The 23,311-nt window shown below is 38.8% G+C and overlaps 1 protein-coding gene and 1 long non-coding RNA gene across 6 annotated transcripts in view; both read right to left on the bottom strand.

Moving 5' to 3' along the window:
- LOC135969041 (uncharacterized) overlaps positions 1-4,002 on the bottom strand; it is a 29,703-nt gene extending 25,701 nt beyond the window's left edge. Inside the window, exon 1 of the long non-coding RNA XR_010584098.2 lies at positions 3,966-4,002. This is a non-coding gene — a long non-coding RNA (uncharacterized lncRNA). The remainder of the gene's footprint in view (positions 1-3,965) is intronic.
- The window catches only part of DIAPH2 (diaphanous related formin 2), a 919,127-nt gene that overhangs the window by 281,426 nt on the left and 614,390 nt on the right, over positions 1-23,311 (bottom strand). The window lies entirely within an intron of this gene.

The following is a 23,311-nucleotide window of genomic DNA, read 5'->3' as shown; positions in this document are numbered from 1 at the left end:
CTTAATAAATATATGAGGCTGCTTTTCTCAAGGTTTTAAAATAATATCTATGATATAAAAAACAGTTTAATAGAATCCACATTTTTCCAATCTAATAGGAATCCTTGGTCAGTCACTGCAATAAGCACTCTACACACGTCTCTCATTTGATCCTTAAAATGAAGATCAAAATTGAGAAACAAGGAAGAGCTTATAGTGATGGATGAGGTAAGCATCATCTAAGAGCAAAATTAAAATTTCAACTCAGATGTTTCTTACTCCAAAGCTCATGCTCTTTCTATTACAGCTGTGGTAAAAATAAATAAATAAAAATAAATAAATAAATAAATAAATAAATATTGGTCAAAAGAACACTTTCAAACCCATCCCAACCCAAAACAAAACAAAAAAAGAACACTTTCTTTTCACAGTGCTACACAAAAACCCAATTTATAAAACAGATAAAAGTGGAGCTGCTCTGTGTGAGCGTGTGTGTAGGGCAATGGGGGTAAAGGGGAGAAGTTTCCAATCCCATCAGCAACCTCTGATGCATCTTGATGGAAACCCCTTGGGTACCTTGGAGCACACCTTAAAATTCACATCCACTCGTTAATCTCCAGTAAAAATGCTTAAAACACAAATGCATCTCTGTTACACCGTATCACACCTTATATTACTTGCTTTATTTGTGTACTTGTTTTGTTTTGTTGTTTTAAGAGCCAGGGTCTCGCTTGCCGAGGCTGGGGTGCAGGGGCTACTCACAGGCACCATGATCGTTACTGCAGCCCAGATCTCCTGGTCTCAAGCAATCATCATGCCTCAGCCTCCTGAATAGCTGAAACTACAGTTGTGCACCATGGCAACTGACTTGTATACTTGTTTTTCTTTCTTATAGGGTCTTTAAGGGCAGGGAGAAGAAGGCTAAGAGTCTAACAAAAAAGAAAGAGAATGATAAGTAAAACTAAGCATTCAGTCAATGGCCATATATTAAAGGTATGTTTCCACAGTAATGGGAGAATATTATTTCTCATCTTCCTATCCTGTTTCACCATGTTGCCCAGGCTGGTCTGGGGGAGTGAAATGTTAAACATGTGGACCAATTCTTCTTTTAAAAATTGTTCAACTAAAACATTTCTCAACAACAAAAGCAAGCCTGCCTTCCAGCAACCTGGGGCACTACTTATGTTCATACACAACATGGTATCTTGAAAATAGTAGCCTGAACAAACAGCTTTTATTGTTTCTAAATTTAAACAAACTGAATGATTCATTTAAGTATTTCTCTAAATTCTCTAATACCTTTTCAGTCCAATTCTATTTTTTCCCTCATAAATTCAAAAGCAGAAGAAGAAATCAGCCCCTATAGTATAGAAAGATACATATCAAAGAGACGCTAGTCAGGCAAAAAGATAAAGTCACAGCAAAGGGATAGACTCTTATCTTTAACTCATCCTAGACATACTGTGACCTCTATTAAAAGTACATTATCAGCATTTTTGACAAATAGTTATCAGTATTTGCTAATTTCTAAGTTGAATCCAACTCAACACTATAGATTTTCCACAATATCATTTTTTACTGCGATGAACTGGCCTCATACCTTTTTTTTTTTTTTTTTTTTTTTTGAGACAGAGTCTCACTCTGTCTTCCAGACTGCAGTGCAGTGGCATGATCATAGCACACTGCAGCCTCAACCTTCAGGGCTAAAGTGATCCTCCCTGTCTTAGCCTACCGAGTAGCTGGGACTACAGGCGTGCACCACCACACCTAGTTTTTTTTGTGTGTGTGTGTGTTTTTTTTTTGTAAAGACAGGGTTTCACTATGTGGCCCAGGCTGGTCTTGAAATCCTGGGCTCAAGCGATCTTCCCACCTCAGCCACCCAAAGTGTTGGGATTATAGGTACGAGCCACCATGCCCAGCCTGGCCTTATATCTTGACACACCTAAAGAAAATACATCATCAAATGTTTTACTTTCACGTTTTGTATATATACAATATTCCTGACTAGGCCATTCAAAGTAAGCGAGATACAATGTTGTTCAACTTGGGCTTGTGTGTATCTACCTTAATTACATCCTGAAAGCAGTTTTACAAAACAGTAAAGCCAGGCCTGGCACGGTGGCTCATGCCTGTAATCCTAGCACTTTGGGAGGCCGAGGCAGGTGGATCACTTGAGGTCAGGAGTTCGATACCAGTCTGGCCAACACGGTGAAACCTCGTCTCTACTAAAAATACAAAAAATTAGCCGGGCATGGTGGTGCCTGCCTGTAATCCCAGCTACTTGGGAGGCTGAGACGGAAAAATAGCTTTAACCCGGCAGATGGACGTTGCAGTGAGCCGAGATCACATCATTGCAAGCCAGAGCAAGAGAGGGAGACTCTGTCTCAAAAAAACAAACAAACAAACCAAAAAAAAAAAAAAACCAGTAAAGCCTTACTCTGTTTTGACTCCATGGTTCTATTTTTCACATTTGATCCAGAACATAAAGACAATCTTTCCAAATTGTATGTACCAACATATATTCTAGCTGAATCTTAACTGATTCAGAGTGAGAGGAAGTCATGAAAGAATATAATAAAACAAAGAAAATGAGCTTAGACAATAAAAGTTGAAAGAAGCGGCACGATGACAAAGTTGAAATCACATTTTTCAAACCATGTTATATAAAAGATATAAAGTTCTTCTTCTATGAAGATGACCATATTTCTTATAAGAAGATGACCACACAGATCCAGTATCAATCAGTATAACAGGAAAGCTTGGTTACTTTTGCCAGCAATGTGGATGGATCTACAATGAATTGTGCACATTATTATTCAGTGTTCACTTGTGACCACTGGTATACAGCAACAAAAAAGCTACCTGAATTTAAACTTCAGTAAACTAAAGCTGACTAGCTCAGAAGTGTCCAATTAATAGCCGTGGGCTCTCCATTGTCTCAGTTAATGACAACTCTATTCTTACCATTTGCTTAGCTCAAAAGCCTTGGGAATTTCTGTTCACTCCTCATATTCCACACATCTAGTGTATAATTTTAGTAAACTTCTATCCATTCTACTTTCAAAAAGTTAGAAAGAACCACTAGAAATTATGGATTCTTGCCAGGCGCAGTGGCCCATGCCTGTAATCCCAGCACTTTGGAGGGCTGAGGCGGCCAGATCACCTGAGGTCAGGAGTTCAAGACCAGGCTGGCCAGCATGGCAAAACCCCATCTCTACTAAAAATATAAAAATTAGCTGGGCGTGGTGGCAGGCACCTGTAATCCAGCTACTCGGGAGGCCGAGGCAGGAGAATCGCTTGAACTGGGGAGGAGGATGTTGCAATGAGCTGAGAACATGCCACTGCACTCCAGCCTGGGCAACAGAGCGAGACTCCATCTCAAAAAAAAAAAAAAATTATGGATTCTGTTTATCAAAAGTGGTCAAATATTGGCAACTTCATATGGTACAAACTGACATTGAAACTAGCATTGCAAAATTGTAACTGAGACAGTGAAAGAGATCTGACCTAACCAACTTTATCTTGCTTTTAACTTCCAAGCTGTCCTTGTTCATTCCTGGGGGTAGGCTGAACTAACTTTGGGAGGAACTTAGTTTATAGTTTTTTTGGTTTGTTTTTTGTTTGTTTGTTTTTTTGAGACAGAGTCTAACTCTGTCGCCCAGGCTGGAGTGCAGTGGCGCGATCTTGGCTCACTGCAAGCTCCACCTCCTGGGTTCACGCCATTCTCCTGCCTCAGCCTCCCGAGTAGCGCAATTACAGGCGCCTGCTACCACGCCCGGCTAATTTTTGTATTTGTCGGTAGAGATAGGGTTTCACCATATTGGCCAGGCTGGTCTCAAACTCCTGACCTCAAGTGATCTGCCCGCGTCAGCCTCCCAAAGTGCTGAGATTACAGGCGTGAGCCACCCCACCGCGTCCGGCAGACTCATAAGTTTCTATTATCATTTGGGTGTACAACTCCCTCCGCCCCTCACAATTTTTCTTACCTTATCTTCTTTTTTTTTTTTTTTTTTTTTTTTTTTTGAGACGGGAGTCTCGCTCTGTAGCCCAGGCTGGAGTGCAGTGGCCGGATCTCAGCTCACTGCAAGCTCCGCCTCCCGGGTTCACGCCATTCTCCGGCCTCAGCCTCCCAAGTAGCTGGCACTACAGGCGCTGCCACCTCGCCCTGCTATTTTTTGTATTTCTTAGTAGAGACGGGGTTTCACCGTGTTAGCCAGGATGGTCTCGATCTCCTGACCTCGTGATCCGCCCATCTCGGCCTCCCAAAGTGCTGGGATTACAGGCTTGAGCCACCGCGCCCGGCCTTCTTACCTTATCTTCTATGACTCTCCCTCTCATTCATGAGCTTCAGGCAACTGGACTCACTACTTTTACTTTTCCTGGAACACACCAGGCATGCTTTTTGCCTCAGGGTCTTTGCATTTGGAATGCTTGGAATGTTCTTTCCCCACATATCTGCATGACTTAACTTTCTTTAAATCCTTATTCAGAAATCACCAAGTCAATAAGGCTTTCCCTCTGTGCTATCTAAAATACCAACATACCACCAAACTCCCTCTTCACTTTTATACCCTATGGCATTTATTGCCTTTGAACATACTTTGCAATGTCTTTATTTCGTCTATTTTTCCTTACTATTACATAAGCTCCAGGAAGGCAGAAATGTTTATCTGTGTACTATGGTATTCCCAGAACCTACAACACTATCTAGCAGATTAGGAGGCACTTCATAAATTTTTGCTGAAGGAATGAATGAGTATTGAAAATTAGGGTGATCAGTAGTTTAATTCACTTTTTATTCCATTCTTCAAATCCCATTCATGCTGATTCTTTGGTGGAAATCTTGTCACTTTGCAAATTCAGAGTGAGGAAATCTCATTTGCCTCATGAGTTAATCCAGGAGGGGGCCAGGTAAAGTATAGCAAGGATTTCTTTAAATTTCTCTATGGCATTCTTTAGAAATACAGGAGCAGCCTAACCTAGTCTTTTCTTTTCCTTCCCCCACACCCCTAAAGGTCATGATTGATTGTCCAGTAACTTTCTTGTTATGTCAAGATTAGAACTAGCAGAGAAGAAACAGATTGGTGACTTCACCATACCATGGGCCTTAAAACTGTTTCTAGGTTTTCCCACCCAAATGACTCTATTTCTTAAGGACTCAAACAGATCCTTCACAAAGAAGAGACAAAATTTTAGTTGGAATATCTACTATTTTGTATAACTTATATTTAATGTTGTCATCAGTGAAAGTGAATTAGAACTGACCAGTATCTAAACATAGTACTTTCTTTGTAGATACAGATAAGTAACTGGGAAACATTCTGGCAACTATAAGGAGATTCAGAGAAATACAGTTTTTGAAATGTTATTTATAAAGCATTTTCTATAGCAACACTAGCGAAACAAGATATTTTAAAAGCGTAACTACAGTTCTTTTAGGTTCTTATATGACAAAGTTACCTTACCGCTAAAGCACATGGAGTATCAGGAAATATTACATATGGGCAGGCACTTCGTTATTATTTAAGTCTTGAGAATGCATCAATGAAAATTGGGTATAAAAAATGTAAAATTGGCTGGGCACGGTGGCTCGTGCCTATAATCCCAGCACTTTGGGAGGCCGAGGTGGGCGGATCACCTGTAGGCCAGGAGTTCAAGAGACCTGCCTGGCCAATATGGTGAAACACCGTCTCTACTAAAAATACAAAAAATAGCCGGGTGTGGTGGTTCACGCGTGTAATCCCAGCTACTCAGGAGGCTGAGGCAGGAGTCGCTTGAACCCGGGAGGCAGAGGTTGCAGTGAGCCAAGATCACACCACTGCACTTCAGCCTGGATGACAGAGCGAGACTCCGTCTCAAAAAAAAAAAAAAAAAAAGTAAAATTGAGCAAGCGACCAATAAAAGAAAATGTTGAACAAAAATCTGCTAGCAGAGGCTTTTTGTTTTGTTTTGTTTTTTGAGACAGAGTTTCACTCTTGTTTCCCAGACTGGAGTGCAATGGCACGATCTCAGCTCACTACAACCTCCGCCTCCCAGGTTCAAGCGATCTCCTGCCTCAGCCTCCCAAGTAGCTGGGGTTACAGGCATGCATCACCGTACCCAGCTAATTTTGAATTTTTAGTAAAGATGAGGTTTCACCATGTTGGTCAGGCTGGTCTTGAACTCCTGACCTCAGGTGATCTGCCTGCCTCAACCTCCCAAAGTGCTGGGATTACAGGTGTGAGCCACCGTGCCGGGCCTTAGCAGAGGCTTTTTAACACGTAAGACTTGTAGGCTGTACAGAAGTGAGGGAAAAGGGAGTATAGCAAGCAAAGTAAAGTGAGGGGATTTGAAGATTAGAGCAGCTCTGCCACTTCAAATGCCAGAGACCTTAATAAGCACAGTGTGGGAAGACTTCTGACCTGGAAGTGAGTCAAGGTCAATCTGTAAGACAAGAGTAGGTTAAGCAGTAATTAAATACTGTTTCATTTAATTAGGAAGATATGTGGTTTATGCCTAGTATCATTTTATTTCTTTCCAACCTTGCTGCAAACAGTATGTTTTAGTCACTGCTAATATGTATGTGTAACTACTCAGTGTTTAGACAATAGGATATTGAAAGGAATCATTTCCAAACAGTATCGAAAACCTATTGAAAATAGATGATAGTGTTATCTCTAAGACTCCAAACATATGGAGAACTTATAAGATCTGCCTTTCAAGCCACCTGAAGTATATACTCCCCAAGTGCCAGGTCTCCAAATGTCAAACATACTCAGTAGAAACAACTAACCTCTAAAGAAGGTTAAGTCAAGCCAATCTCATCTATAGTAATGATTTCTTATATCTTTTTTTTTTTTTTTTGAGACAGAGTCTTGCTCTTGTTGCCCAGGATGGAGTGCAGTGGTACGATCTCGGCTCACTGCAACCTCCGCCTCCCAGGTTCAAGCGATTCTCCTGCCTCAGCCTCCCGAGTAGCTGGGATTACAGGCATGCACCACCATGCCTGGCTAATTTTGTATTTTTAGTAGAGACAGGGTTTCTCCATGCTGGTCAGGCTGGTCTTGAACTCCCGACCTCAGGTGATCCGCCCGCCTCAGCCTCCCAAAGTGCTGGGATTACAGGCATGAGCCACCGCGCCCAGCCTATGATTTTTTATATCTAAGTATGTGCTAATGAAATTTGTACAACTAATATTATTCCTATTTTATATTGAGACTGAATCTGAAATCTATAAAACTAAGGTTTTATGATGAAAAAATAAAAAGAATTTTGACATAGCTTCAAAATCTCCTCTGGCAAAATCTATTGCCTATAAATCACATTTAACTGTAGTCTTCCTCCAATCACCTGATCATTCAATCTCATAACAGAAATGAAAGGGTTTCCATTCATATGAAGGGCAGGACTGTTTCAAACAAAGGGTACAACTGGTTTGCCAAATGAGACACAAGGATTAAACCTGAAAGCCAGGTGCATGCTCCAAGCTTTTGCATAAATGCTCATTTCATTTTTTCCCACACAGAGTCAGCTATGACTATTTCTACTTTATAGGAATAAACTTTTAGTTTCACAAGGCAAGGGTTTTGTAACTGGCAAGATCATCCTGGTGATTCAACAGTGGCTTTTTAATTCAAGTCAGCAAGCAGCCTTTCAGTGGGGTTCTACTCAAAAACCTTATTTATACATATAATAAGAGCTTCTTCCTTAGGTACTCAAGACCCAGAGGGGTCTGGTCTCAATAGACATTTCTGTCTTATCTTAAACTGCCCCACTCACAATTCATTATCTACCCAATAGTCCAATTAAATATAACAATTCCCTGCTCCTTACCGTTCAGAGTTTCCCACTTCTCGGCCTTTGTTAACTGTCTCTTTAGTGTGGAAAGTCTTTTTTTTCTTATCTCTATTCCTACTTCAGATTCAAAGCTTAAAGCTAGTTCCTTTAAAGTAAGAGCACAAAGTTCCAAAGCAAATGTTTATCTGTTGTAAGTGCTTCCATAAGGCTAAGTTGGATAAGTAGGAACAAATACTCACGGGGAAATGAATTTGTGACTGTGGCCCTCCAAAAACAGGGCAGTATCATAACCACCCAGATACAAAGAAATTAGAGAGTGTATTGGCATGTGGAGGAGGAAAATGATAAATGGATTGCAAGGAAATGGAAAAAGAGATATTGTTCCAGGATACCTGGCACTGACTCTATTTTCTCCAGTATTGATAATGCTGAATTTGGCTCAGAGATAAGGAAGGCTCCCATTAAATGAGAATGTATACAGATTGCAGAAATTCTTCCTGAATGGTAATGATAGGTCTGTACGAAAAAGAGCAGTAATACAGCAAGATTTCAACATTCCAGATCTGGTGACAGCTTACAGAAAGGAGCCAGGAAGGTTACCCCTACATACCACAAACCCTCCCCGCAACCTCACCACCACCAATGGCCGTGCCCCCTGAAGTTACTCTGGGGGCCAAAGAGAGTTGCTGAATTCTGCTTAATGTACTTCTGCTCTCACCATCTACAACATGGTATATCCTTGGCTAATTCAGACAGACCCTTTTCTAACCTGAGAAGGAGAGTGGGGGGAGGGAAAGAAGGAGAGAAGAAATGACGGATTTGGATTCGCTGCCAATCTGGATCTGATCAGAAATGCCTTTAATGATACTTTGCTAGAGGACTGTAAATTAATTAAACCAGGTGTATTGAAGATTTTTTTTTTATACTTTCTATTCAATCATGTTCAATTTATTTTACAGGCAAACCTTTTTCTGGGGCCAGACATAAAATTTAAAATGCCATTAGGTATGAGGTTGTTCAAAGCAGCTCCAGGTGAGAAAAACACCATTCAGCACAACCAGCTGAACTACCCTAGTGACAGTTCCCTGCCTTCTTGTCTCCCATTACTTTTTTTATTTTTAATTTTATTTTTGTTTTTGAGAAGGAGTCTCGCTCTGTCGCCCAGACTGGAGTGCAATGGCACGATCCTGGCTCACTGCAACCTCTGCCTCCCAGGTTCAAGCGATTCTCCCTGCCTCAGCCTACCAAGTAGCTGGGATTATAGGCACGCATCACCACGTCTGGCTAATTTTTGTATTTTTTTAAGTAGAGATGAGGTTTCACCATGTTGGCCAGGTTGGTCTCAAACTCCTGACCTCAGGTGATCTGTCTGCCTCAGCCTCCCAAAGTGCTGGGATTACAGGCATGAGCCACCGCGTCCAGCCAATTTTGTTGTTATTGTTGTTTTTTGTTTGTTTGTTTGTTTGTTTGTTTTTTGAGATGGACTTTCACTCTTCTTGCCCAGGCTGGAGGGCAATGGCGCAATCTTGGCTCACTGCAACCTCTGCCTCCTGGGTTCAAGTAATTCTCCTGTCTCAGCCTCCCGAGTAGTTGGGATTACAGGCGCCCACCACCACGCCCAGCTAATTTTTATATATTTAGCAGAGACGGAGTTTCACCATGTTGACCAGGCTGGTCTTTAACCCCTGACCTCAGGTGATCCACCTGCCTCGGCCTACCAAAGTGATGGGATTACAGGCATGAGTCACCGTGCCTGACCTAGCCTCTGATTCTTTGGCTATTTTCTCGGTCTGAGACTTCTTTGCTCCTACTGTTGGCTATGGCAGTTAGACATTGCCTCAGCTCAGCTTAGGACAGATGACGTCTCTTGACTTTCAATGGTCTCCTGCCATGACTCTTCGACTGTGGTGAATCTGACATTCTCCTACTTCCTACATATTCATTTTCACCTCTGCCCAGTCTTTTATTTGTTCTTCTAGCAAGGTGTGCTTCAGCCACATTGTATTGCCTACTGTGCTATCTCTCCTTAAAAGTGTGTATACTACCCAAGAACAAACGCAAAATAAATATAACTGTAGGTCCTTTCTTATATTGAAACAACAAAATACACTAATCGATATATTAAAATATATAATCCAACTCTGTTGGTAGCAAAATACTCACTTTACAACATTGCAATGACTATAGCAGCATACAGAATGCAATTTCTGAAAAGACAGGTTCATGCCAGTGTTTATATGCAATAGCATCCTTTATTAAAAAGGAAACAGCTATAATAAACACAAATCATAGTGACAGCAGGAATCATGCTATCAACAAACCCATCAAAATGGAATCAAACATCATGAGATGAACACAATCACAGAGATATGTACAAGCACTTTTCCCATATGGGATTCTCTGCTACTTCATTTTGAAACTAAATAACTAGGGCAACTGTTTCTAGCAATATATCTATCTGGGCCTTTTTCAGTGTCGTTCTGTTCTCAGTAATGGTTCACAGAGGGTTTTATGTTGTAACATGAGGTTCTTTCATGATCACAGCTTCACTGCAGTCCCATGGTTTTAATACTGCTGTTATAATTATTCAAGATCGACCACTGTGATTTCTTCTCAGATCAACTAATACTGTTGTTAAACATCTTTTGAATGTTTAGGTAACTCACAGCAAATGATACGTTTACAAACTGACAATGCTTGGACAGTGTTTATGGTATGTTGTTATAACTGGATGACATGATCTGAAAACCACATCCTTACTAATTAACAATACTCAGGCTTGCATTTATGCATAGCTTCATAATGTTCTGAAGTCCTGGGTTTGATATAATCCATACTGTTTATTTATATATTAGCTAAAATTAGTCTATTTCCCACATTCAACATAAAGGGTATTATAGCCAATGCATTTAAAAAATAATCCTATTTGACTTTTTTCTCCCCCTGAACATTTCAATGGGGATTTCCTATAACCAGGAAGCTTTGCCAACGAGGTCAGTAGGCATGTTACAAACAACATTTTAACAATTTTGTCCTGTGTCCATTTTACCCATGCCTTCTACATACAAGAATAAATAGCTGGACCACTTTTCTCAAATTGTGTGCCATACTTGAGATGTTAAAAAGTATTACACACACACACACACACACACACACACACACACACCATGGCTAAATAAGTTAGAGAAATGTTTTATAGCATAGCCCCATCTTATAGATTTACAATAAAAATAGCATATTAAAAGTCATGAGAAGTTCAGAAGAAAATAGATCTGTTTGTCTTTGTTTAACCCAGCACAACCACAACTTATTTGCCACAGATGATCCCCTTGACTACCTCCATACTTTTTTCTTCCCTTTTTTAACATTATTGTAACATCCTGTAGAACAATATTCTGTAGAATACAGTTTTGGAGCACTAAACTCAATAAATAAATAATACCTCCTATGCATAATTTAACATAATTTCAACATCTCAAAACAACAACATATCATAACCTTCTTTCTTGAGAATGCTAGTTTATCAAGACTGGTATGAAACATTTTCTGAATATTACAGGACTAAGAAATAGAGGAAAACATTGGGAATTTGTAACACTCTCTGTATGTCTTACAATATACACCAACTATAGTTGGGTGTCACCTGTTTGTAGCAAAAACAAGATGATCTATTGTTCCAGTATCGGGATGGAGTTGAAAAGCAGAAACAATCGGGAAACAGACCATAATCCATTGGATGCTAAAACAAATTATTTCTCTTTACAGATCAAAAACACCAAGTAACCCAAATTCAAACCAGTAAGGGAACAGACCTTTTATCTATGTAAGTAAAAGAAATGAAAGTGGCATGCAAATCCATAATGAAAAAGTTTAGTCAAGCACGAAGAGTGTCAAGAGCACCAAAACAAAATTGAACTGAGATCTTAATTAAGCAAGTTTTCCTCATATCATTTGCTTATGCAAGGTATAGAAGATATCTTTTTTTTTTTTTTTGGAGACAGAGTCTCACTGTATCCCCCAGGCTGGAGTGCAGTGGCGCTATCTCGGCTCACTGAAACCTCCACCTCCTGGGTTCAAGTGATTCTCATGCCTCAGGCTCCGAGTAGCTGTGACTATAGGCGCACGCCACCACGCCCAGCTAATTTTTGTATTTTTAGCAGAGAAGGGGTTTCACCATGTTGGCCAGACTGGTCTTGAACTCCTGACCTAAGGTGATTTGCCTGCCTCAGCCTCCCAAAGTGCTGGGATTACAGGCATGAGCCACCATGCCCAGCCAGAATCATTTTTAATAGACTGTTTTATAGCAAGCTTATCATCAGAAATCAGAGCTGTACCTAAAGGATATATAAGAGAGTTTTTTCTCACCCAATTGCAGTGCTTCCTCAGAGGATGAGTGTCCAAAACTTTTTTTTTCGTTTTTTGTTTTTTGAGATTTAGTTTTGCTCTTGTTGCCCAGGCTGGAGTACAATGGCACAGTCTCAGCTCACTGCAACCTCTGCCTCCCGGGTTCAAGCAATTCTCCTGCCTCAGTCTCCTGGGTAGCTGAGATTACAGGCATACACCACCATGCTAGGCTAATTTTGTATTTTTAGTAGAGACAGGGTTTCACCATATTGGCCAGGCTGGTCTCGAGCTCCTGACCTCAGGTGATCCACCCACCTCGGCCTCCCAAAGTGCTGGGATTATAGGCGTGAGTCACCGCGCCTGGCTGAGTGTCCAGTACTTTTTTTTTTTGAGACGGAGTCTCGCTGTGTCACCAGGCTGGAGTGCAGTGGCGCGGTCTCAGCTCACTGCAACCTCTGCCTCCCAGGTTCAAGCGATTCTCCTGCCTCAGCCTCCTGAATAGCTGAGACTACAGGTGCGCACCACCACACCCAGCTAATTTTTGTATTTTTAGTAGAGATGGGGTTTCATCATGTCGACCAGGATGGTCTTGATCTCTTGACCTTGTGATCTGCCTGCCTCAGCCTCCCAAAGTGCTGGAATTACAGGCATGAGCCACTGCGCCTGGCTGTGTCCAATACTTTTATAAAAGGTTTAATAAGTGTCTAACTTATTGACAGGGGTATACAGTTCTATCGTCCTTTGCTGAGTTCTATTGATCTTAAAAAACCAGATAAGCTAATGCCATGCTACTCAAAAACCTGATCTACTATGAGATAAGGAGCTGGTGCAAGAATGTAAATCCGCTGTCAATGCAGGGGGGATAGGTAATTTATGGCTGGCACTGGTCATATCAGTTATAGGGAATGAATAATTTTTCAGAAAACACACTGAATTCTTCTCTTTTAATTTATCATTTTGGTCCCACAAATCTCTGGATTTGAAATTTTGTTTAAGACTTAAAAACATCTCAACAAAAACTTTAAAGTACCCTTAATTTTGCTAACATCTTTGTGCTGCTTCTCTGAAAGCTGACCATGTAAAGTTGAGTCAGAGGTGGGAAGTAAATTATCAAGAACAATCTGGCACTCCTTCACATGTCTCAGCACCTTGCTACAAGCCATTTTGAGTACTTTGCTTTATTTGTTGTTATAAACAAACAGTTTATAACTTAAGGTATCTTATATAAATTAAGGTACCACAGATAAAAAAAATTTGTACTTAAGGTATCATATATAACAAATATTTGATTTAAATGTTTAAACTCATCATAGAGGGCATGACTCATGTCTAACTGTACATATACACCTTAGCTCTCTGAACACCATGAGGACATCAAACGTATACATCAAATTTATACAAAAGCAACTCATCCAATTACTTAAATTTTCACAATTGTTATGAATAGCTATGGAGACATTCTTCTTGCTTTTTTTTTTTTAAAAAAAATAAGCTTTTTAAAAAATGTTACTGGTAGAGTTAGTCACTTTGCACCTGGAAAGGTAAAGGTCTCAGGGCCTGATAAAGTTGGAAAGCCTCACTGAATTGTTCTCCATCTATACGTAAGTATAAATACTTACTATAGGCATGTATTTCACTATCAATCGTATGTACTCTCTACCAAAATATGAAAAAGAAAATGTTATTTCTTTTTTCTCACTGATAACAAAATATACAAGGCATGACATCTTTAATTTATTCTCACAAGAGGTCCAGGGACAGTCAAAGTTCATAAGGCTTGTAGGATATGATGTCTTATTCACATAGAGAGTTACGTAGTTTAGGAAGAACAATGTACAATGTATTCCATGAATTGCTACAGAAAAAATCTGTCTTTTTTATGTCTTTCATGTTTCAGAAAACCTCCAAAACAAACTCATATGTAAATTCCTAAGAATAGCAAAATATGATATCTCTACAAACAGCATAGAATTGCAAATGACCTATTCAACATTAATCCAATGTTTGTCAGTCTTACAACTCACAACTGGGAACAGAATTCTTGTTACATCATTTATATCTATAATCATGCTTTCTTGTTATACTACCAAGCATAGTTCTCAAGCTTCTATTATTCTAAGAGAAAAGGGTGCAATAAACAAATGTCAGCTAGGATTTAGACAAAGAGAAAATTGTCATGGATTTTCAACTGGAGTACAATTTAGTCTCGATATTTGATTTTGAATGCATTTTAAATATATGACATATAGAATAAATTAACTATAAATGGCATTTATTATGCAGCTTCTATGAAAGTCTTGATTTAAATTTTAAAAGCCTGTTTACTTTAGTCATATACATTTCATCCAACGTATAACTCTTCATTTTTCGATTGAAATACAAGAATATTTTGCTCTAGACTGACATTTGGCGCTATTTTTATAATATCCATCCTGATGTCAGGTTGTTAAAATAAAAAGAACACTGGAATAACTTCATATCAGATGTCTGAGGTTCAAGACCTTCTTTGGTCACTAACAAACGGTATGACCTTGGGCAAATCATCTGAATCTCGCAGTATCTTAAAAATTAGGGACATTGCACTCAGTGCTGAAAGTTGAATCTATGATTGAGGTCTTCCTAAAGTATTTTTCCTTCAATGCATTATCACAAGATAAATTTCAAGCTGCGTAGTCTGTACCAAAGAATCCTCTGACTTTTCCATCTAGCATTTTCTACCAAGCACTCTCTAAAATGAAACATCTTATCCATAGGGGTTGATGGTAAACTTCACTGGACAATTCATCATATTTAAACCTGAATTGTTATGTTTTTGGCTGTATTTAGTTCAAGCATAATTTAGTTCAAGGCCTTACCAATAAACATTATTATTACTATTTAGAGGATACCATGTGCCTTATACTATGCTGTACTCTTTATGTCTTTGTTTCATTTAGGCCTCACGGCTAGTTCCTCTTATTTCCCCTCTTTATAGATCATTCTCTGCTTGTCTTAAAAGTAATGAAATGAATGCTCAATTGGCCTGGAAAGATTTTTTAAAGTTCATTACATTCAATTAAGTTCCTTTCCTTTTCTATTCTGCCTCGAAAATGTGGTAAACAGCTCAAGGGAGGCAGGCCAGGAAATTAACATTCTTCCTAGTTTGTGTAGCACTGACAAACTCACACAGGTAAGAAAAGGACTAACAGTCCCTTAATGGTAAATGTGAAAAAAAACACATATATAAAACCTGTAAGTGCATAGATGATTTAATAACAAATATATGAGGAGCTGCCCAATGATGACTTTCTATACTTCTGACTATTCAAATGAGTTTTGCAAGCATGACTTATTAAATCTCATCATTGAATTTTCATTTTCTTTCCATTTAAGTAGCATTAGAAAAGCTATGTTGCACTTATCATAGAGTAGATTCACTTCCATATTGAAAAAATCAGAAACTACAACACTTCCTACACCGTTCCTTGATATTACTCAGTATATTATCAACAATGTCAGATATCATGTTCAATCCATGTGTCTGTTCTAGCCATCTCAAAAAAATAAAAAACAACAAAAAACCTGAAAAACTTATACCGTTTTTGCTATTTACTCAAATTTCAGCTACTTACTAAATTCTAAATGCCTAGTGTCAGGGTATGAGGAAAAAATTAATTTAGTTAAGATAGCAACCAGAAATAGTAAAAAAAAAAAAAAAAAAAAAAGGCAGCATTAGTTATAAATATGATTGAAGCAACATACCCTAAGCCCTCAAAATCACAAGCAGAAGTATATATAGGATGTAACAATTGCTCCAGACCTCTCTGACAACTAAAGCTGTGCAAACGTGTCTTATTTTTGTTTGGCTAGAAGACTGACTGGTAAACACATTAATTCTTACATCAATCTTAACACCATGGTATTCCCATATTATGGAGGGGGTAACTGTAGTATATAAACTAAAGGATATGCCCAAAGACATGAAATTCAGAAGAGAATCAGGAACAGGCCTTAGTTTTCACAAAAAGGACTCTATAAATTCCACCTGGCATTTTGTAAAAGGAGGAAACAAAATAGTCATAATAGTAATGCTTATATTTGGGGGAAAAGTCGCAACAGTGGTAATTGTTGGCACCTGTAACCATTTATCCAAACCAATAGAACCATAGCAATTTTCTCTTAACCTCTGTTTTGCTCTAACCACACTGAAAAAAAAAAAAAAGTACACTAAAAATCAACACTAAAATAAACTGGCAGAGGCGTTCGGGGAATTGTGTAGGATACTTTCACTCACTAGCTCATGTTTGCCACCAGTGCTATTTCCATGAATAAAAATCTATAGGAAAATTGACAAAAACATATTACTGACAGGTGGTTAGAGCCTCTGTTCTATATAAATCTACATTATACAAGAAAGAAAACAATATGTCAGGACAACTTCCCTGCTTTCAATTTCTACTGCTATTGTTATATTGTTTTTCACTCTTAAAATGAAGCAACTCTGCGATCAAGAATTTGATATAAGCTGCTAAATGAAGGTCTCCATTTGGATATGCTCTTTAAGAAAATTATTTCCCAAAAGGCCATCTTACAGTTCTGGTTTCTCTTATGATTTGTCACTTGTGTAATTTCTATATGTCAGAATTGGTTAGCTCATAGTGCTAATGAGGCCAAGGTCATGAGTATGATTCTTGTAAGAGCCAGTTAGTTTTGTTAAAAAAAAAAAAAAAAAAAAAAAGTTCTGTAGCCAATACCTATAACTACAGCTGGCCAGGTTACAAATTCATGTCCCTGGTTAAAATAGGAACCAGAAAAGGTATAGATAGGGCAAATGCCGTAATGGCATAAAGAGTTTCATATTCAAATACAGAGTTCCTATAATGTTTATATAAACATTGGGAAATTATGTTGTAAAATCACAATCATGCCAATTACACATTAAAAACATTTTCAGAATACATCAACAACACATGCTTACATGTGAGAGAATTTAAAGATCTCAGAGGGAAAACGAGCAATACACATACAATTGCCATATGTCCCAGAGATACATGTACACAGGATAATGTATAATATGGATAATTATAAAATCATATACATAAATAAGAACATAAAGTTGACAACTTCAGGCATAGATAAATTAATACATAAAGAGAATGGTGCTTCCGGAAGTAATTAAGTTTGCTTAGATCACAGGATAAATGAAGGGTAGTAGGGAAAATTCCTATATTATTCAAGGGCCTAATTAGTTTGGAGCCACTCCATTTTTCTCTAGGCTAGGGACAGCTAAATGCACCTAGCCATGCTTGGGAAAGATTTATCTCAGGACAGTATATGAAATGGACTAGAGGGAGGTAGAGACTGGGGGAACTGTCTAGACTACTGCAATAGTTCTGGCAAGAAGTAATGAGAGCTTGTGCTAAGGTAATAACAGAAAGTGACTAGATGAGAACAAATATATTGTAAAAGAAGAAAATATGGCTGGGTGTGGTGGCTCAAGCCTGTAATTCCAGCACTTTGGGAGGTCAAAGTAGGCAGATCACCTGAAGTTAGGGGTTCAAGACCAGCCTGGCCAATGTGGTAAAGCCCTGTCTCTACTAAAAATACAAAAATTAGCTGGGCGGGGTGGTGCACGCCTGTAATCCCAGCTACTCGGGAGGCTGAGGCAGGGGAATCGCTTGAACCCAGGAGGCAGAGGTTGCAGTAAGCTGAGATTAGGCCATTGCACTCCAGCATGGGCAACAAAAGTGAAACTCCATCTCAAAAAAAAAAAAAGAAAAAGAAGAAGAAGAAAATATAGCACATATTAATTTAGCAAGCAACTGAATGCAGTGATTAAGAGCCTTAACTATAGAGTCAGATTGTATAGATTTGAATCTTAACTCTTCCATTTACTAGTCTTCTGAATTTAGGAAGGTACCTAATTTCTCTGTACCTCAGTTGATCCAACTGTAAAATGGAGACCATAGTAACTCCTAACTCATAGGATTGTTCTGAGGATGAAACATTAAAGGCCTGGCACGTATTTGATTATTTTTATAGACTATGTTTATATTGTTTTAGGTGTTTATTTCATTGTCGTAATTTAAGCACTTAGATTAATTACACTTCAGGGAAAAGCAACATTGTTTTAATAGTATTGGTTTCATATTTTCATGATTCTCTTGTCTATCTTTGTTTGTTCCTAATTCGTACGTGAATAGTGACGAAAGTTCAGAGTGGCTACTGCAAAAGATAATATTTGAATTTCAAAAGCTCATGGTAAGTGCTAAACAAATGATAAAAATGATAATTATTGAATGGATGTGGGAGGCAAGAGAGTGGTATCAAGAAAACCACCAGTGATAAACCTATATAACTAAGGAAGGTGATGGTAACATTAAAAGAAATAGATTCCAGAGAAAGATGAATGAGTTTATTAGTAAATATACTGAGTTTGGGGGTTAAGGATCTATATCTAGGTAGAAACATGGAGTTATTGGTTAGAAGATTAGGTCTGGTGTGTCAAAGAGTGAGCAAAAAAGGGAGACATAAACCTAATAGTCCTGTATTTTAAAGGGTTGATTAAAGTTTTGGGACTGGTGAAGATTGCCAAGGGAAATGAAGAAGGGAAGATAGAGGAAAATTATAAAAGCAGATAAAGTGTTTCATACACAAAAGCAAGATCAAGCAGTAATGGTGTGAAGAAAACACAAATGTAATGTCACATACTTGCAACTCCGTAAATATTAGTTGAATATTTGCTAAATTATAAAAATTACTCACAATTTTACAATTCAATTTTATGACCTACATATGTTTAAGAGAAAATAATAATATGATGATAGTATATAACAAATAGTTTCAAAGTTCAATAGAGCATGATATATCTAAATTGTTATATTAAGTGCTATTGATTTTTTCTTATGGATTATATTCCTATAATTATCTGTGTGAAATAAAGTAAGAAAGACTAATCTGCCTCCTAGAACTAATATGCACAAATATAATGTGAATAACTCAAAGAGAAATATAATTTCTTAAAAAAATCTAGACAAAGTGCTATAGAAATAATTTGCATGTTTGAATTCCAATACAATGTTACAAAATGTTATTCCCTTCCTTTTTCTGGGTCTCAGTTTTCTCATCCATAAATTAAGACCAATGAACTAGAATGTTTCTAAATTACTTTCCAGTCCTAATAAATAAGGATATTATCTTTATAGAGATCTTGCTTAGATAGGCTGGCACTGGGTCGTGGAAGAAAACTAAGGAGGCAAGCCAGTCACCATCAGATAATTTATAGGTGAAAGTCAGGGGCTGTCTATTACTTAAGAGGTGAAGTCCAGGGTGGACAACAAGGGCTGGCATGTGACAAGAAAAACTATGAACCTACCCAGCATAAGAAGGCAAGGAATCCGTTCAAATATAGGGGTGAATGGTGGACTAGAGATTCAATCCAGCCAATAAATTCTGCTAAACACCTTCCTTCAAGCTGTTTTTATAAGATCTCCCCTGTACATGGAAGCTTATATTCCACGTGGTCTCAAATGATAAAATTTTACTTCTGATACTTTGAACATATTAATAACATAAAAGAAATGATAATTTTTGAAATTCAAACATTATCTTTCGCAGTAGCCACTCTGAACTTTAATCACTATTCATGTACAAATTACGAACAAACAAAGATAGACAAGAGAATCAAGAACATGTGAAACCAAGACTCTGAAAAGTATGTTGTTTTACCCTGGAGTGTAACTAAGTCTAAGTGCTTAAATTACAACAAAGAAATAAACACCTAAAACAATCTAAACATAGTGAGTCTATAAAAATAATCAAATATTTATAAAATATAAAGTTCCTAAATTTACTTGCCATATCTATTATAAAAGACAAGGCCTTCAAATATCTAAATCCCTAGTCATGACATACACAAAATAATAATAAAGAAATGTCAACAGAGGCTGGGTGCGGTGGCTCACGTCTGTAATCCCAGCACTATGGGAGGCCGAGCTGGGTGGATTACGAGGTCAGGAGATAGAGACCATCCTGGAGAACATGGTGAAACCCCGTCTCTACTAAAAATACAAAAATTAGCTGGGCATGGTGGCGCATGCCTGTAATCCCAGGTACTCGGGAGGCTGAGGCAGGAGAATGGCTTGAACCTGGGAGGCGGAGGTAGCAATGAGCCAAGATATCGTGCCACAGCACTCCAGACTGGTGACAAAGCTAGACGCCATCTCAACAACAACAACAACAACAACAACAACAAAAATATCAACAAAGACAGGCCTAAAATAAAAATACGGCCTAAGCATGGAAGACGATCAAACCATGAGAGATACTGAACTGAGTAGGACACAGAGGTACTAGAATTTATAGTGACATTAGAAAATCTCTAAGAGTAGATTTGTTGGCCTAAGTCTTTTGTAGGCTCACACATCCTTTTTAACTTTCATGTTATTATTCATTCTCCTCTTTCATTTAATTAGGGAATGCTTATCTGACTTGTCAGTTAATTCTGGCTTTAATAAGCTTGAGTGGGTAAGTCTGTTACACAACTGCTCAGTCATTTAAACACTGCTTTTTCCTTTTGCATAAATTTCCAAATGGTTACTATTTAGTTTATTAAGGATTTATACCCTGACCGCTTCCAAATATATTTGAAGTAACTTATAACATTTAATATAAGAAAGTTAAATATAATGTGAAAATAGTATTATCAATGATAACCATAGTAGACATGCTCTTGAGGGAGTTGAGGAGCTGTATGAGCTAGTTTTAAAAATTGGATATTAAAGATTAGCCAGGTGTGGTGGAGCGTGCCTGTAGTCTCAGCTACTCGGGAGGCTGAGGCAGGGGAATTGCTTGAACCCGGGAGGCAGAGGTTGCAGTGAGCCGAGATCGCCCCACTGCACTCCAGCATGGCGACAGAGCGAGACTCCGTCTCAAAAAAAAAAAAAAATTGGGTATTAAATTGGCACATAGGTTCTCTGGCAGCTAGGCTAAAGGAGCGATGCATGTAACATAATTTTTAATGTCTGACTAAAAGACAACAGGCATCTTTCTACGTAAAGATCTTTCTGGCAGTACAAATTTCATCATGTAATGAGAGGCTTTGAAAACACAGTAGCCAATAACTTCAGTTACAATTTAATAAAATCTACTAAATACTGTACAAATGGATGTTTTAAAAATTCCTTCTATGTTAGGAGGGTGAGACAGGAGGATTGCTTGAGCCCAGGAGTTCTAGACCAGCATGGGGAACATGGCAAGACCCTGCTTCTACAAAAATAAAGATTAAAAAATTAGCCTGGTGTGGTGTCATGCACCTGTGGTCGCACCTATTCCGAAAGCTGAGGCAGGAGGATCCACTGCACTCCAGCCTGAGTGACAGAGCAAGACTCTGTCTCAAAAAAAAAAAAAAAAAAAAAAAAGAATTGCTTCTATAAGTAGCTGATAATAAAACTAGCAGTATTAATAGAGTAGAAATATCAGTAGTGTAAATGTCAGAAGGGCTGATTCAAATCCTGTATACATCAATCACTAGTCATGTAATTTTTGGCAAGTGACTTTTTCCTTATCTATAAACTAAGGATAACAACATATGCCTTGCCTGACAACCAGATAGTTGAAGGATCAAATGACAGTATTGTATATGAAAGTGTTTACTTGCTGGGCACGGTGGCTCATGCCTGTAATCCCAGCACTTTGGGAGGCTGGGCTGGGCGTGTCACCTGAGGTCATGAGTTCAAGACCAGCCTGACCAACATGGTGAAACCCCATCTCTACTAAAATACAAAAAAAAAAAAAAAAAAAAAATTAGCAGGGAGTTGTGGTGGCCACCTGTAATCTCAGCTACTTGGGAGGCTGAGAAGGAGAATCGCTTGAAACCAGGGGACGGAGGTTGCAGTGAGCCGAGATCACACCATTGCACTCCAGTCTGGCAACAGAGCGAGACTGTCTCAAAAAAAAAAAAAAAAAAAAAAAAGGAAGTGATTACTTGTATTAGTAGAAGCTATTCCTGGTCCTATCACTAATATTACCATCACAATAGTTAAAATTCATAGAAAAAATATGGAGATAGACACACTAGCTTTTTAAAATTTATTTTCATTTTTTTGAGACAGAGTTTTTGCTCTTGTTGCCCAGACTGGAAAGCAGTGGTGCGATCTCGGTTCACTGCAACCTCTGTCTCCTCTACCTCCCAGGTTCAAGCGATTCTCCTGCCTCAGCCACCGAGTAGCTGGGATTACAGGCACGTGTCAACATGCCTGGATAATTTTTTTGTATTTTTTAGTAGAGACGGAGTTTCACCATGTTGGCCAGGCTGGTCTCGAACTCCTGACCTCAGGTTATCTGCCCACCTCGGCCTCCCAAAGGGCTGGGATTACAGGCGTGAGCCTTTTGTCTTTTTCTTTTTGACAGAGTCTGGCTCTGTCACCCAGGCTGGAGTGCAGTGGCATGGTCTCGGCTCACTGCAACCTCCGCCTCCTGAGTTCGAGCAATTCTCCTGTCTCAGCCTCTTGAGTAGCTGGGATTACAGGCACCACCACTCCCGGCTAATTTTCTTCTTTTTTTTTTGGTATTTTTAGTAGAGACAGGGTTTTACCACATTGGCCAGGCTGGTCTTGAGCTTCTGACCTCAAGTGATCCACCCACCTCGGTCTCCCAAAGTGTTGGGGTTACAGCCGTGACCATGCCCAGCCAAGACAGATACCCTAGCTTTCCTAAAGCCATTGTAGAACCCTGTTCTCTGAGTCCAACAATCCATTTTCCAACCAAGGTCAGAACAATCTTTATAATGACCTCAAGTCACTGCCTAAATCTTTTAGGTCCCACATCACCTTCAGGATATAATTAAACCCAGGGCCAACTTCCTGGGCATAAGTCCTGTGCAGTCACACACAGGCCAATGTTTAGAAGAGCCCTGTGCATGGTTTAATACTCTTTAATACTCTTGACATCTTGAAATTCTTAATGATTTTTTAACAAGGGCCCCACATTTTCATATTGTACTGGCTACACACTTTTTGTGGCCACACAAGTTATGTAACCAGTCATGATCAAACCCCTTGAAATGAGATCCAAAGTCCCTCAGAATGTGGATCACGCTTACCTCTCCAGCTTTGCCTCCCCTGTTCCACTGGAAACTATTCTAAGGCACAATCACGCTAAACAACCTTTAGCTTCCTAAATGTCTTATGCTCTTTCAATCTCCTTTGTCTTTGCTGATAGTCTCCTTGCTCTG

The sequence above is a fragment of the Macaca fascicularis genome, chromosome X, assembly GCF_037993035.2.
Source record: "Macaca fascicularis isolate 582-1 chromosome X, T2T-MFA8v1.1".
Lineage (NCBI taxonomy): Eukaryota > Metazoa > Chordata > Mammalia > Primates > Cercopithecidae > Macaca > Macaca fascicularis.
This window is presented reverse-complemented; position numbering and strand designations above follow the sequence as displayed.